This window comes from Pteropus medius, unplaced genomic scaffold (assembly GCF_902729225.1).
Source record: "Pteropus medius unplaced genomic scaffold, Ma_sr-lr_union100, whole genome shotgun sequence".
NCBI lineage: Eukaryota > Metazoa > Chordata > Mammalia > Chiroptera > Pteropodidae > Pteropus > Pteropus medius.
Window position 1 is genome coordinate 8,602,947 of NW_024350325.1, and position 16,025 is coordinate 8,618,971.

The 16,025-nt window shown below is 33.5% G+C and overlaps 1 long non-coding RNA gene across 2 annotated transcripts in view; it reads left to right on the forward strand.

The window, feature by feature from the left end:
• Nucleotides 1-11,367: 11,367 nt before the first annotated feature.
• Nucleotides 11,368-16,025, forward strand: part of LOC120583867 (uncharacterized) — a 28,879-nt gene continuing 24,221 nt past the window's right edge. For both annotated transcript variants that reach the window (XR_005647885.1, XR_005647886.1), the window contains exon 1: nt 11,368-11,695. This is a non-coding gene — a long non-coding RNA (uncharacterized LOC120583867). The remainder of the gene's footprint in view (nt 11,696-16,025) is intronic.

Genomic DNA, 16,025 nt, shown 5'->3' on the forward strand with positions numbered 1-16,025 from the left:
TTGACTTCACAATACTAAACCAGGTTGTGGGCTCATTAATTATTTCAGATAACTGAACACATACTACAACAAAGCTCTTTTTGATAATATTAGCCGGGAACTAATGTTCCAAGTTTACTGTAAGGGAAATATTAAGAGTGGGAGTGATTAGTTGTGATTTTGATAAAGATGACCAGGGAAAAACTATGGATATCTTTTTTAAAAAATGCTATTGTATATGTCAGACTTTAAATTAGGACATTAGGCTCATACACTGAAACAAAATATCATTTGTAGCTTCCAGCAAGAATGCTACAAATGAAATTAGAAATTTAGGAATCCATTATTTACTTCCCTGTAATTACAACCAATTGGAATTATTTAGATACAAAAGAGGAAAATATGTAAATATTTAGGTTATGCAAATCTGTTCAAATTTAAATTGTAAAATCAAAAAACTCTTCTATACTATTTGAAATTATAAAGTCCTGTTTCCAAAAGATTTAGAATAATCTTAACTTTCTAGACATAAGACATTATTTTAATAGTGAGTACAAGTAAAGACATGAGTTTCTACCTGCAACATGCTTTGTATTTAGTTATATACAATATTATGTAGTACAGGGTGCTGTTCTCTTTAGTTATATAGTGAAATCAATAAGAATTTGGCCTTGTCTAGACTGGCTGTAACAAAGATAATTTGGGCTCAGAATATGGCCGAAAGCAAAAGAAACACTACTGTGTGGCCACAGTCAACTTTTCTTTCCTCAATATATTACCTAACTTGTGTTATCAGCAGCTAATTATTAATTTTTTCCAGTCTACCAGCTTAAAAGTGAAAAACATGAAACATAACATTCATATTTCCAAAAGCAAGATGTTTCTATTCAGTTCTATAAAATTAACTGAATAAAAATTACATTAACTAAAACCAGAGTACACAGTAAAAAATAATGAGTCTAAGAACTATAAGTATTTTCTTTTCTCTTTATGTTACTTTGGGAAGAAAACACCTTTTTGTCAAAGAATGTATTCATTATACTACACATGGGTTACACTGACAGGTGGGCCCTTCCCACCTGATCTATAAAAGCTCGTGGGTGCAGGCTCCTTTGGCCACCATTATTGCATATTTGATGCTATTCTGTACAACAGCTGACAAGAAGCAGCAATCTCCCAGGCCCTGCTCCCAGCTGTAAGGGACAAGAACAAGGGCTGTGGTGATACTTGTTTATTTACTGTTGCTGTTGCTGAAACAGCAAACTGAGAAAAGCATATATAACACAGAAAAAAAAAATGGTTCAGCCCAACTTACCTAGCAGGTCTGCTTACAGTAATACACAGCAGACTTATTTAAGGAGGAATTATTTCTTTAAAAAGTGGGATGGAGAGAGAAGACAAAATGGTGTTTTGATTAGAAAGAGAACCTATAATGTATCTAAGAAAGAAAATTAATGACATGTATAATGATCTTCAGCTCCGTTTAGATTTAACTGCTCAATTACATAAATTCTCAGAAGAGTTCTATCCAAGTTCACAGTAGATTCATAAACAGTATTTTCTCTAACTAATCTCCTGGAAAATAAAAAGTATCTAAACTTGACTCAAGAAATGAAATTATATTTTGCTGATAAAAAGCTCCAAGCTCCCAGGTTCTACATATCTAATCACCACCATATGTTTGACATCAGACACTATTAACAAAGTAATACGATTTTACAAAAATTGCAACTATTAAAAAAATGTCCACAGGTAATTTACCTACGTTAAAGCTAAAATCTTAGTACATAATATCAATTGATGCGTCAGAAATAGAAACTATTCTAACAAATTACCTTTAAATGGGATGCTATTTATGAACTTACAACTTTAAATTTAAATACAATTCTTGTCTTTTAATACCTAGAGCAATTTTTGATTCTGAAAAATATTTTAAAAGTTAGGAAACTTAGGAAATTTATCAATTACTTTTTAAAATGCTAAAATTGGCTGATAAAATTAAATAATCCCAGGTCAAGACTAGGTTTGAGATTTATTAAAAGTATAAAATATAGTAATATTTAAAATTCAGATCATATTTTGTTAAAAAATCACGATCTTTTATCAAAACTGAAAAAATAATTTTTCTGCTTAGCAGCTCAATAAGAAACAAATAATGCTAATAATAAAAATAAAAAATAATTCTGAGGATCACAGGATAAAATTACATGTATGAATTTAGTATGAAAACTATACAATAAAAAACTAACAGCAAATATCAAAGGACTTTTAAAAACTAAGTTATAAACTTAAAAAATAGTTAATAAACTATTATCCAGTAGATTAATCAGTCTTAGCAGCTACATGGTGCATGTTTCTCTTTCAAGTGACTCTAACCACGAAAATAGGAAAGTAAAACTAAGGCAAATCATATGTTAATAAAATATCTAAAGTGTGGTTTGTGGTGCTGAGAACTGAAATTCTACTTCAAAATACTATTTAATAAAAAATTTATATCCTCACATTGACTTAATATTGCCTTTTGAAAATGCTTATCAGAAAATATAATTCTGATGCAGTAGGTCTTATTTGAAAAAAAATAGAAATAGATTAAGAATGTATTTGCTAGTAAAAAACAAAACACATGTACAAAACTCCTTCAAACAAATATTTTAAAAACTTTTATCATGATAACTGTATTTACTCTTTAACGAAACCTCGGCAACACTATAAAATCTCTATTAAAGTTGTTATAGCTAACGAATTGCTTAAAATATAAGTTGTCCTTATAAACTGGCATTGTACATCAATAACAAATAATTTCAAGTCCCCTCATAGATTATGTTAAATTACCTCTACTCTAGTTTATCCAAATATTCTTAACCCTTAAGGATAACTATTTCAATAAAATAGGAACAATGGCAGTGTAACTGTATTTTAGAAACAATTAAGAATTTCTCCTGAAAATGAATGTTATTTAACCCTGAAAATGTATTTAATCAAAAATATAAATATTGCACACACAAGATATAGATTTATCACTGAAAAGAAGATAACTCAATAAATCCTTTCCCCCAAATTCTGATATAATGAAATATATATATATTTATATTTAGACTTAGCTAGACATAATCAGGTTTGCAAATTTAAAATAGCCAAAATCCTTACAAAACTACCCCTGAAAGGTAGTTAAAAGATAGCCAATCACACTTTGCAATAAAAGCCCTTATTAACTTGTCTCCTAAAATAACACATACTACAAATTAGGTTAGTTTCTCACCCTGTAAGAACTGACCGAATACAAGAAAACTTAATATATGCACCGAGTCTTTAGATGTTAAATTATTTACTAAGCTCAAAATTTGAAAGCTTTTAAGCCAGTAGATAGCTATAGAGAGGACAGTTTTATGATGCTAAGTGTTTGTATCCAAACAATAAGTTTTGACAACTTCAAAGAACACAAATCATAAACTCTCTAAATTAGGAACAACTCTGGATTTATGTCTTCACACTATAAACTCAAAAGCTGTCTCTCTTCAACCCATTTAATTCATTAAAGCTGTGTATGAAGATATCTGGCTTGAAAGTGATAAATTGGACCTGGATTTTAGTTTCAGACACTCAGAAACCATACTTTTTACTTTACTTTTCATCTTAATGTTCTCCAACCTGGAAAGCACTGGTTATATTAGAGGTGAGAATATTATATTTTCATCCTATTCAAACTAAGCTGCTTTTTCATAACATTCTCAAATTAAAGTTATGAAGAGACATTCTAATTTATCTCGGATATCTTATAGTATAATGATACCAATACCTGAACTTTATCCTTATATTAAACTGATTTCTATTAAATTTTAACATTTTATTTAACCATAACTGTTAATGGATTTACATTCCTGGATTATCTACCTAATATCTACTAATATAGAAACATCCAATATTAGTTTAGTATTTTGATATGTTATCTCAATGTTCAAACATTCTTAAACATGCATCTGAGAATTTTCTTAAAAAAAAAAAACTTTTAACATTGTTTAAAAATAAAAGCAATTCTGTGACCACAATGATAATTGCACCTCACTCTTAAGACTAAATTACAACTTTCTTATGAAAACAAACCTTTGTAATTCCCTATTTCTTAAGTATATAAAATAAATATTTTCAGGTGAAAAATATTTAAAGAAAAAGTTATAGTATATTTTACTAAACCTCACTTTATCTAGCAAATAGTCTTAAAAAATATGGTTAACATTTTATCATGTGGTTAATACTTTACGATGCAAAAATTAATCAAGTAAAACTTAGTAATACTGTTCAATAAGTTCATTTTCATTGTATCAGATTACCATTTAGAAAACAATCAAGAATTTTATTAGCTAAGTATCTGAAATTTTCAACCCAAACTATAAAAATCAAAGAAACTATGCTATTAAAGTGGTTGTTATAAAGTATTCTGGAAGAAAAAATAATAAGTCACTAGAAATTTTGGTATTCTACAATTTATTTTTAAAGAGTTTGCAACTTTTGATATGAACAATTTAAATATTTTATTCAGAGTACTTATGAGTAAGATATTAGTTTCTGCTTAAGAAAGTGGGTTTTTCAGTTTCAACCAAATTGCCACTGTTGATTAGGATACTACTTGGAATACTTTAAATTCCCTTAAAATAGTCTCATTAATCTTATCTAATTTTGTAGGCTCTACCTACCAATATTCTTGTCATACAGCCAAGCACCAAATTTCATGATTTGAACCTTTCATTTTATAAGATGAAAAGTCCACTATTTAATTTTTTTTTATATATAACACTGTAATAACCTTAAGAGGAGAAATAAAATGCCACTATATATACTTATTTTTAGAATAAATAAATTCAGTTGGAGTTGGACCTAATGCAAGGTGATGAGAACATCAACTATATTTTGAAAAATCTGAAGTTTTAATAAGCAAGAGCCCTCAACCATGGCACTTCACAGGATGATCTGTGTATTAATAAATTTTTACTCATTTTTAGCTCACCTAAAAGTTCTATCTTTACCAACTGTCTAGTCTAATTACAAGATGTAAAATTTCATACTTTTATAATTCATTAGTATACCTTAATCTCCTATCATGTTCCAACGCATTATGTGAGTGTTCAATCAAAGAAGTTAAGTTCTCCAGAACTGGCTCTGTCCTAAAGGTTAAAACCTGCAATAAAAATGTCATGTATTATAGCATGAAGACACTCAACAGATTTCTACCTCCTGCAGTTCTACAGTGGATCCCTGAACAGAGGTAAGATCTTCAGAATGACCTCAATTTTGACTGTGTTCAAAAAACCCCCACTAACTTGAAAATAATGTTATTTAAATTAAAATAACTTGATTAGAAACACCTGTGATATGCTTTATCATTTGAAGCCTCTTCAAACAAACCAGATTAATAGGTTTCTGATTTAATTTCTCTTTAGAGCATTCATTTTCAAAACAGTGTGTGTGTATGTAAGTAGGTGTTAAGAGAACTGGTAAAGGGGACTCATAAGGAAAATATCGGAGATATAGTTTGTGCTTCTACAACTCATAAAATCCATACATTTTAAAAAATTACTCAGGGGATGGAGACAAATTTTTAAATTCTTTTCTCAAATTATCAAATGTTTAATAACAGAAATTATCATTTTCAATTTTCATCTTTTGTCATGCCTGAGCAATATTGATATTTCCAAATAGTTTAAGACATTACAATTCTAACAGAAGAAAATTTAGAATTTACTCTTTAAACAAATGAAAATATAAGTAATAAATGGGGGGGGTGACTAATGGGCCAATGGTTTTTTAAATGTTTCCAAGTAGAGGTGGTGTAACCCAATGCATGTAAGTTGCTTTTTCATTTTTCACCTGAATCTTTATGATTTAGCAGCAATCGACTGTATAAAAATATCAAATTGTTAAATTACCAAAGATTTGTAATATATATGTGAACCATAATGCTCTGAGTTTTACACTTTTATTTAAAAATAGCTTAGGAAAAGAAATGAAAACCAAATAATCCTTTATTCCTGTGCTGCCAAATATCTGATTGTTTAATGGCAAAAACCACACACACACACACACACCCCCCACAAACACCAAATACTATGACATTTAAAAAATTTAAAATCATTTCTACATAGCCTTCCTCAACAGATACAAAATTTTCTATATTTGATCACTTTGAAAATTAAGATATCTTAACTTTAAAGTTAACAGAAGGAAAACAGCAGACACCAATATGTACTCCATGCCAAATGTTAAGTTTTTAAATAGTAGAAAAACAAGATACTAGATAATAGGATAAAGGAAGTTCAAATACAAGACAAATACTAAACTAAGTGATAAAAAATGTTAAAAACCCCTTGAAATAGTAAAACTGAAATCTATTACAAAAAAAAGTTTATTATTTATACTTAGAATCCAAGACAAGTCTCTCCTGTGCAAAGATTCTCTAGTGAAATAAGACAGGATTAAACAAAAGTATATTAAACTTGTCATAATTTGATAAGAAATATTAAGAATAAAATTTGCATATACTTAATAGTAATTCTAATATTTGAAATTTATCTTCCTAAAAGAAAGATACTTTAAAGCATCTTTAAGACAGGCAAGAGGGAATAAAAAGGCAAAAGGAAATCACTTCCCTACCACAAAGCAATATTTATAGGAAGGCTCTACAGTCATTTGTACAAGCAAATAATCAGGCAAATATATAAACACGCATTGTGATATTCTGAAACTGACAATACTCTTATAATATTAAGACAATCACAACTTTTAAGCTCTAATACTGTCACTTGTAAAAGTTAAATGTAAAATGGCTTAATCTCATTTTCGACACTTATTTGAAAGAAAGTGGTAGTTTATTACTGATTCTATTTAGTCTTAAGAGAGGGGCTACCAGATTTCAGCAAGTCAGTTTGAATTCTAATTACATGCCAAAATTAGTTGCCTGGCACACAGTGTTTCTAAGGTGCCGAATTAAAAAAAAAAGAAAAAGAACAAAACTATATACACTAATATTTTAATATGACAATTCTTTCTAAGATGTGTAATCCAATTATAATCAGACTAATAATCTGTGTCTTCTAAAAAAGGGTTAAAATGAAATCAATGTGGGGATCATTAAGCTTCATTAAACAAAAGAAATAAAAGACAAGAGCCAATTTTAGGTCAGTTATTTTTTAAAATGAGAGACAAGTTTTTGTAGAAAAAAATTTCAAAATAGTGTGTAAATTTATATTGTTTGATTTTTTTAATTGAAGAAAGCTTCTGTATCATGTAGAAAAAATATCTAATATAGCTTTCTGGGCATTTTTTTTCTTTTTGTAAACCCAATCGACTGACCTATATTTCTGGATTGAAGTACTTTGTTACATTCTGAATTGTTACTACATACCAATAAATAAATGAATAAAAATATATGTCTCTTCAAAACAAAAAAAAATGTAGTATATAAAGTCTGATGAAATAAGGAATCCAAAATACAAAAGTTATTTTGAAAACTTTCATCTTTAGCTCTAGTTCATAATAAACATTAAAAGTGATATTAATCTGATAAAAAATAGTGTTACATAGAAACATCTGAGACTACAATTTGTAAATGTACAACTAAGACAAGTTGACAGCATTAAAACAAAGTCTAAAATTGCACTTTTACTAGGATTTTTAAAAATAGTACGAAGGGCAAACAAATAAAATCAATGCTACTAGGAAGACTGATACTTCTCTAGATCCTTCTCTCCCACAATATGTAAGCATAACTTTAAAAAGAGTTGAGCTACTGTAGCAACAACTTTCCCTACCATTGTTTTCCTGTTATATGACTTTTGTAGCCCTTACAATAGAAAACAAATTAGAATTATCAATTTCTGCAGAGAAATATGGATAATATACAAAATATAATAATCATATACATCTATTGGAACTCATACCTATCTATATGCCCACAAATCTAAACCCAAAATCTTCCTCTTATCTAGCATCACATAAAAGGAAAAATATTTTGAATGCAGTGGATTTTATTTAGGTGCTAGTGTGCTCTCAAGCTTTAAGTGTAGTATTTTAAATAAAGGAATCCTTCACTTCTTATAAAAATGGCTTATTAAGCAAAACAACTAAAACAAAAAAAGAAAAAAACAAAATAATAGTAAAGAAAGCAAAACCCACTAGTTGATATATAGGTGAAATTATATTTAAAATAGAAATGGGGTCTTCTACAATTTCATCAAATCAAATATTACAGAGGAGAATTAGTACTTTCAAATAAAATTTTAATGAGATTGAAAATAAAACTTTGAAAAAAGGTAATGAACACAGGTTCTGCAGTTACAATTCTTGTTATGAAGACAACACAAAATAGTATGATTTCTAAACTCTGCTATTCTACTTATTAATACAAATTATATTTACAGTCCTGCAAAGATTTATGAAAGTCACAGGATTTTTTCATTTGAATATTTCCTAACAATGCATATTTGACTTAATGTGAGAATACAAACTCCTAAGTTTCAAAATTTCAACTACTATTCATAAAAGCACATAAATTTCTATTAAATTTTAAAAAACTTTTGAAAAGCATCTACAGCTATCCTGTTTATCCATGAGTTTACTGATTTTCTTTGAAAACCACACCCTCCTTTTATCAAGATGCAACTAAACGAAATGACAAGCTTGGTAATAAATGTATTGACGGCTGTCTCAAGAAATGTTAAACAAAAACCAACTTATAATCAACCAAATAAAACACAACACATCATACTGTTGTATGAAATATATTTCTTCATAATTAATTTACCAAAGGAATAAAATCATATATACGCACCTGTGCATACTTACCTGTTGTACTGTGTAAGTTAAGCAACATAAATTTCTTTTAAAAAAAAAAGTTTTAAGTCCACTGCAATGGCTGAATTAGTAAAACCTATATATTTTAAATTAGATGTGAAAAGTCTTTAGAATATATCAATTTTTATGAAAAATGTGGAAAAGCTTTCTAAACATCAAGAAAATTAAGTTTCTTTTCATCAAAAGAAAATTCTCGTAATCTACATCTAATAAATATATGTAGTTTAAGATGAAAAATTTCTGTCAAAGGAATAAAAACCCTAAATGCCTCACTCAGTTTTTATCCATAGAGAACAGGGCAAATATATAAAAGTCTTGCAATTTTATACAGCAGAATTACAATTTCACGAAAATTGCCTCCTCAGTTTTACTTTTAATATATATTTCAGAAACACTCGAAGGTTCTTTCTGAAAAAATGTTAAACACCAGCTTTTTTTAACTCCCTGTCTTAACGTTTGTAGCTATTTCCGTGGTTTTCTAAAAATATAAATTTTCGTAAAGCCGAGAATTATAATCTAGTGTTTAACATTCAAACCCCCCAGTCCCGCTTCCTTCCAGCCAATCAGGGGATAACAAGTCCGGTGTTTTGGGAGCTCCGTTACACACAATTTGAAAAACATCACTTTGCGCTCTCCTATTCTCATCGGGGAAAGATTCTTAGTGAGGGCGGGTCCCCCAGTCTTTATAGAAATAAGAACCCAATCAATCGTTACATCAATTCCAGAGGGAAAACTCCTCAGGCAGGCGTTCCTGAAGAGTGTGTGATTGCGGTTCTCTGGAAGCGTTATTCCTCTTTGCGGAACAACTGAATAGCTGTTGCAAAAACCATCTTCTGCATATTCACAACCCAGAGCCGTGCACCCCACCCGCAAACCATCACGCCAGCAAAGGGTTAATCTAGTGGCGCCTTCGGGGTAGAAAAAGGATTCCAGATCCAATATATCTTTAGTGAGGAATTTTTATAAAGGTCATTATCTATTATAAAGTATTACTTAAAGCCATCACTGGCTTAAATCTTTCAAGAGTTGCTGAGTGAGAATTGGTAGAAACTGCGAGCTAAAAACAAAAAAACAAACAAAAAAAACAAAACAAAAAACCAATCACTATAGAGAAAGACAAATAACAGTCCTCAGAGTCAAGAGAGTTCCCAAGAAAAGGTGGGGATTGCAAAACTACCACTAAGTTGTCCGGGTAAAGACTTTTCGGGAGGAGAACGTCAATACCGTTTCACAGATTGCTTCTTTTCCTTGCAACATGTTTCAGACTGGAGAAGGAAAAATTTTAAGAAAAGTGCGACTCGGAGGAAATCGCAAAGAAGGAAATCGCGTACTTGAAGCCCCATCTTTCATCTCACTCAAGAACACCTCCCCCCTCCCCCCAAGGGCAACACCAGGAGAGCAAATGACAAAAATCCCAAGCAAAAAAGCGAAAGCCTAGCATCTTTCCTGGGAGCCCACTAAAATCTCAAAAGACTGCCCCCGCCCCATCTGGCCCAAATTGGAAAAACCAGACGCGGTCAGTGCTACCCCTGCCCGGACCGAGGCGCTCAGAGTCGGAGGGCCGCCTTGTGAAACTCACATTCCTTGGGCACCTAACGCTTTAGCGTCAGACGACAATATACAGGGCTGGGTTCCGCACGACTGACGGACAGAAGGTACCCGCTACTCCGGGTCCTCAATTTTCCGCCGATCTTAACTTTCTTATCACGAGAAGACGACCGTCAACCGGCCGGGTAAACTGCGATGGAAAAACACTCGGCTCGGCAATGGGGGAGGGGGTGTTCGTCCCCCTCCTCCTGTCAAGGAGCTGCAACCTGCGGAGCCCCGCCTCGCCTGGGTCCCCGGGCAGGGGGTCCTGCTGACAGATCCGCTGGGCGGCGGCTGCTCCGCCGCAGGCCGTCCGCGTCCCGCTCAAACTGTAACTCCCCTCCCCCCACGTCCCCCATCTCCGCGCTCCCGCCACATTCTGCCCGCAGCCGCCCACTCGCTGACACCCTTATTACCCCAACCTTATCTCCTTGCATTTTTAGCGATTAAAATGAGGGCGTACCCAGTGACCACTCTCTGCACCCCCCCACCGCCTGCCGGTCCCACAACCACCTCTCGAGTCCCGCTCGGTTACTTCAAGCTCTTACCGACTGCGCCAACCCTGGCGAAACTCCGCTGACTGCCCTTTGCTCGAAGTAATTTTTGGCGATTTTTTTAGTGATTTTTCTGTGGAGTTCTAGTGGCGATATACTCTCGGACAGGTTATCCCGCCTCACCCGCTAGATTGATGAGATCAGGCATCACTCGAAAATGGCGCCGAAAGCGCTGAGGCTCCTCATTCAAATTCGTTAGAGCCAACCCCGCCGCCCCGGGGCATGCCGGGAACGCGGGCTGCCTTCACAGCTGTCAATACAGCCTCTAACCCCCCCTTCTGGCTTTCCCAACACTTTTGCGCACGCGCAAACTCCTACTCCCCCCAACCCCCGCGCAGTGCACATGCGCAGTATTATCGTTGTGCGCCGCTCTCCCATCGCTTCCTTTGGTAGCAATCCTACCTCTTTTTCTTGCGCGTGCGTGCAGCTCCTTTACTCAGCCGCGGAGGTGGAGGGCGGGTGGGGCCTGTGGGCCCGAGGGTCCATAGATGACGTTATCAGTTCATAGGCATTTAGTCTGGTGTTCGAGGAAAACAAGGGTGCAGCTTAAGCGAAAAGAAAAACGTCTTATTGCTAGTGTCTAAACTTATAACAGCAGAATGTGTTTCCGACTATGTGTATTATATGGATACACATGTACTTAAAACAGCGCTGCCTGTGTGCAGAGCTCTTGCTGTATGTCAACGCTTTACAGGAGTTATCACACTTAAGCATCAGAGCAACTTCATGAGGTAGGTACTATTATTATTCTCAGTTTGCAGACCAGGGAACCAAGGGTCATAGACTTAAGTATATTTGCTTAAAGCAGCACAGGTAGCAAGCACGTGGACGAGTGCATCTGTCAGATTCTGGAGCCTGAGCCTTTTACCCTTTTCCTTCCAGTGCGATTCAACCTGAGCACACACAGGAGGCGTGGTTCCCCTGCTCGACGTGTGTGTGCGCGCGTGTGTGTGCGCGCCTGCCTGAAGGAGTAAATTTTCTGGAGTCCTTCCCAGTCCTGGGCTGCCTGTTGAGAAGTCTCCTTAATCGAATCCAGCTTCCCTCACCATCCTACTTGTCCTTAAAAATTCTTTCGGTTTGGGAGAGGTGAATGGGTGAAAGGGCAGGCTTTGGGTGTCATGGCTATTAAAAAAAAAAAGGTGCGTTAAGTGAATTGAATCTAGCAAACAAGGGTTTCTGTTGTGCGACGCACTGATAAATATCTAGTTGCCATGTATCGCGTGTACTCTGTAATGGGCACGGTGCTAAATAAACCATTTATGGATCAACCCTGTTTATTGCTAACAACCTCAGAAGTAGGTATTATCATTTTACACACGAAGCTCAGATTAACAAATTCACTCCAAAGGCTTACAACTAGTAAGCACAAATCCTAGGCAAATCTGTGTTCACCTTTTAAAACGGGGCGCTATGATAGGACAGTAAATGATGATAAAGTTGTCAATATTTTAACACCTTAAAAACCTCATTTGCTTGGGAGAGTTATTCTACCTGCCACTAGGCTAGTTAAGATAAAAAAAATAAAACCTGCCACTGATCCTAAATGATTACAGTTTAAGAATATTTTTAACTGGTTGCTTTTTCCCTGATTCCAAGGTATAATGAAATTTCTAAAGAATCCAACATTTTAAAATCAGGTATTGGTATGTCCCCCCCCCCAAGTTTTTGTTGCAAAACAACTTGTGAAGAACCATAACTGTTTAAGTATATGAAAACATCTATCACTGTGAGGGTTAAATTAGACAATGGATATGAAAGTGCCTGAAGCACTAAGAAGTAAGGAAATGGCAGAAGGCGGGCACAATTGCATTATTGAAACGGATTTTAATAATTTGAGATCAAGAAGTAACATGGCTGAGTAGTATGTGTGTCTTACATCTGTTTCCTACTTTTGTGCACAGATTGGGTGGACTGTGGAATCAAACTCTTCATTTCACTTTCATCTCTGCTACTTACTAGCTGTGGTCCTACACGAATTACTTTTTCTCACGTTGAATTTATGTAAAAGAAGTAATGCTAGTATCTCAGTGGGTTGTTGTAAGGATATAAATTAGCTAATATATTAAAGGCATTTGAACAGTGCTTGGCATATTAGTAAATATTAGATAACAGTCTTTAACAGTTATCTTTTAAAATGGCTTAAGAGTGTTTTAAAAATCAAACGATAGTGTCATGTTCAAGAGTCCCTTAAAATGATAAATCATGCTGATGTAAGATTTTGCCAAATATGGGTAATGATTTGTCAGTTGAATAAGAATGGTAGTTTGTCTTACCATTCCACAAGAGTAACATGGAAATGGAATGGTTTTATTGTTTTTTTTTCCTAATTATTACAGTTTAAAAAATCAGGCCAGTCTAAACTTGTAAAGTAAAAACTATCCAAATTTCTACTTCCAGAGATAATTACATATTCTTTGTATTTAAAAAAATATATAATTTACTTGTCAGAAGAATTAGCTAGGAGAAGTCTAGATAAGTGACATATATGGGGAACTTATTTGCAACATTGGTATTGAACTTCATAAATTGGTAAATTTTTGATCTAGCCCTCATTTAGTAGAGTCTGTCAAGAGAGTGAGTATATAAAATTTATGATGTTGACAAATAATAACATCGAGTACCTACTACGTGTCAGGTACTGTGCTAATAAGCATGTATATATGCATTTCCCCTTGAATCCTTATAATAACTAATGAAGTGGGTGCAATTATTATTTTATTTAGCACAGACTAAAGTTTATATGGAGGTTACTTTTAGATTTAAGTCCTGTTTTGTTTGAAATATTTAATAAACCCCAAATCCTTCATTAAATCTTTTCAATTCACGAAAATGGGAGAAAACAAAATCAAGGAACATGGTTTCTATACCTGAACAAGAAGCCCAGCTGGAAAAAAATGTTTTGAAAATGAAGAATTTTATGTTTGACCACAAGGGGGTGTAAACTCCTGAGTTGAATTTTAAAAGAAAAAAGAAAAAAGGGTTTTACTTCAGACCATCAAATTCACAGGTAAAAAAAATAGTAAGAATACCTTTCCTAAATTTTAATACTCTACAAAGTGATGTACTCTATGAAAAGAAAAAATCGAATTATTTAGGTACTAAAATAGGGCAGTTTTCAGCTTTCTTTCATCTCGAATACAGTGAAGAGTTCATCATCCTTTCTCCCCACCCCCTTTCACCACCCCAGTTTGTCTCTGCATACTCCTCTTTACCTGTCGTAAGAGTAGAATTGAAGTCATAATTTCAAATATGAGGTTTTACTTGGAAACTGGAATGCAGTCATCAGCTAATGAATAGTAAATATGCATAGTGTGGAGAACAGAGACTTTGTACTTTCAATGCTTGTTTTGTTATTTCTCTCCTGCTATTTCTAATGAATAAACTACGACTGACAGAATGTTGGCTTCAATATATTAACTTATTTAGGTAAAATTGTGAAAGCTATAGGTCTGTTATCTTTTAAGAAAGAATGAAGACTCTTGAAAAACATTTTGAACAGTATCTTGAAAACTTAATATGTACTAGTGAATGTTTTAAAAACAATTTACTTAGATGAGTACTTTTTATTTTCCTATTGGTCTTCTCTGAGGTGGACTTAATTTTAAAAAGCCTTTTTATTTGGAAATAATTTCAAATTTACGAAAAGTTGGGAAAATAAAAATAGTTCGAAGAACACTCATATCATTTGCTTGCTCTTATGCACAGTGTCTCTCTTGACATTTATGTATCTTTAGATACGATTTTTTTCTGAGCGATTTACGTTACACACATTCTGGCCCTTCACTCCTAAATACTTGAGAGTGTATTTCCTATCAACTTCATAAATTTACACTGAAATACTTTAATCTGCCATCCATATTGCAGTTTTGTAGGTTAGTCCTTGTATCATTTTCCTCTCCAGGATGGGATCCAGTCTAGAGTCAGGTACTACATTTAATTGTCCTGACTCTTTAACATCCTTTGCTTTGGAACATGTCCCCAGCCTTTAAAAAAAATATTTAATTATCTTGACATCTTTGAAGAACGCAGCTTGTCCCCCCACCTCCCTTTTTTAAAAAAAATAAATTTATTTATTTAAATTAGTTTCAAGTATACAGTACATTGGTTAGACATCTATAATGTTCATAAATGACCCCCCCAATTCCTCACCTTCCTTTTAATGGAATATTTATTTTGTTTTTGTTTGATGTTTCCTCATGATTAGATTGAGGTTATGCATTCTCAACTGGACTACTGCGCAAGTCCTTCTCAAGGTATCACTTCTGGAAGCATATGACATCCATCTATCTTTCACTGATGATATTAATTTTGATCACCTGGTCCATATGTGGCTTGAATTTCCACTGTATAGTTACCGTACTTTTTTTCTTCCTGGCAATTAATAAGAAATTTGTGGGAGACATTTGAAGATATATCCTGATCTTCGTCAAAATTCCCATTTAAATTCAGCATCAGTTATTAGTGATATAATTTTACCATGATGATTCCAAAAGGATTCAACCAATCTAGTACTCCCTTCACATTTACCGACCACTTGGCCCACAGCATTCTATTGCAAAGAGTCCTCTCTTTTCCCCTATTTATTTATTTATTTATTTATTTATTTATTAATTATCTGCCATTAACTTATGAACTCGTTTTTCCACTTCTGTATTTTTTCATGTGTACTTTCTATCTATATATATTTTGTACAATTGTTTTCTGAACCACTTGACCTTTCATCTCTAAATATTTAAGTCTATATTTAATTATTTTGGTGTTCAAATTGTCCCAGATTTAGCTAGAAGAATCACCTTGAGTCTGGTTCCTGGGTCTTTGTGACATGCCTACATAATTTTTTTTTGAGCACTTCCTTACTTTGTAATATAATAAGATGTTCCATGTTTATCTTGTCCTTTCCCTGCCCCATCCCTGGAATTTGCCTCTTCTCTATGGAACTCTGTTTCCTGTTAGTGGAGAACAATATTAGAGACCAAGGCTAGGGGTGCTCATTGCTACTGTTGTGTCTCTACTTCTTGGACCTTTCAGATGCAGAACTAGGAAATGCATGTGTGTATGTGT